This window comes from Onychostruthus taczanowskii, unplaced genomic scaffold (assembly GCF_017590055.1).
Source record: "Onychostruthus taczanowskii isolate IOZ18803 unplaced genomic scaffold, ASM1759005v1 scaffold77, whole genome shotgun sequence".
NCBI classification, from domain to species: Eukaryota; Metazoa; Chordata; class Aves; order Passeriformes; family Passeridae; genus Onychostruthus; species Onychostruthus taczanowskii.
In genome coordinates, this window is record NW_024505561.1 from 3,451,309 (window position 1) to 3,452,629 (window position 1,321).

Below are 1,321 nucleotides of genomic sequence, written 5' to 3' on the forward strand. Positions count from 1 at the left end.
GGTTTCCTATTAGCCTTAAAATAATAATTTGTCACTCTGCTCATTACTTAAATATTAAAAAAAAAAAATTAAAACCCCCAGATTTTTCTTTTTGCCTCTTTTTCTCAGCCTCCTAACCGCAAAAGGATGTGGCTAAGTTGAAAGGGTTACTTTTCTTCTCAAAATGTAACACATTTTTCAGTAGCAGTTCAGGTACTGATCCTTGTGAAAGACCTCAGGGACAGTCTAAATGAATTTAGTTGAAATTGAAGCGCAGCTGCTTTCTGATTTATTTCCTGCTCCACCATCCTTACATTGGGATGCTGCAGCAGCTAAGATCCATCGAGGATGGGGCAGCTGTGGCCTCACCCCTGGATGTTGCCTGGCTTTCTGGAGACCCTGTTCAGAGACCTGAGGTGTCTGGAAATGAGTTGTGGGGTTTGCCAGAGGAGGCTGCAGCCCTGCCAGCACTCAGGGCAGGGGTTCGCTGGGGGCCAGGGGTCGCCGGGAACGCCCGCCAGGAGCGGGCAGTGCTCCGACAGCTCCTCTGAACCACCGCACCTTCAGCTTCACCTGGCGCAGGAGCACAAGCACAGTTTGATGGGCTGGAGGCAAACCGGGAATCTCTGCAGCTGCCCCTCTTTCTGGATGGGGAATATTCCATGTTTTTCAGGGAAAGGCGCCAACCTTTGCTCCAGGGACAGCGGCCTGTGGGAGAACGGGGGCAGAGGGGTATCGGGGCCCTGCGCTGGCTGCTGCGGGCGAGGGGAGGAGAGCCCATTTTTCCTGTGAACGACACTTCACAGGAACAGAAACTGCTCACGAATTCGGGTCAAAATGCGGGAAGAATAAGCCCTGGAAGCCAAGACACGCGTTTGTTTCCTCCAGAAAACCGTCCACGGTAACCGGTGACACGCCATAGCTCCAGCAGTCAAAAGGAAGCCGAACAACACGACGCAAACCCAGGATTTTGGCTGCTCTGCAGCACCGCCCGCCCGCCGCTGCCCCCGTTGTTCTGCGGAGGAAACGCTCTGGCCCGTCCCGGAGGCGGGCCGGGCTCCGCCCGGCAGGGAGGGGCCGGACCGCCCCTACGCGAGGAGCCGCCGCCGTCGCGGTCGCGGCGGGAGAGGTGACAAGCCGGCGCTGTGCGGAGCCGCCTCCGCCCGCCTGGGAGAAGCGGGTGTACCCCCGCTCCGCGCTCCGCTCCGAGGTAAGGCAGCCGTCCGCGTCGCCGCCAGTCCTCCCCGCGCCGCCGCCAGCCCACCCCCGCTCCGGGGCGGCTGCGGGGCCGCGGCGCGGGGACAGCCCGTGTCCTCTCGCCGCGGGGCCGGGCCGCGCGGGG

The 1,321-nt window shown here is 60.2% G+C and overlaps 1 protein-coding gene across 5 annotated transcripts in view; it reads left to right on the plus strand.

Annotated features, from left to right (window-relative positions):
• Positions 1–1,050: 1,050 nt before the first annotated feature.
• MBNL2 (muscleblind like splicing regulator 2) overlaps positions 1,051–1,321 on the plus strand; it is a 106,640-nt gene continuing 106,369 nt past the window's right edge. For 2 of the 5 annotated variants that reach the window (XM_041423425.1, XM_041423424.1), the window contains exon 1: positions 1,054–1,189. The gene's annotated coding sequence lies outside the window, so the exon portion shown is untranslated. Of the gene's footprint in view, positions 1,190–1,321 lie in introns of all 5 variants that reach the window. The other 3 variants (XM_041423423.1, XM_041423419.1, XM_041423426.1) reach the window with 3 other exon arrangements.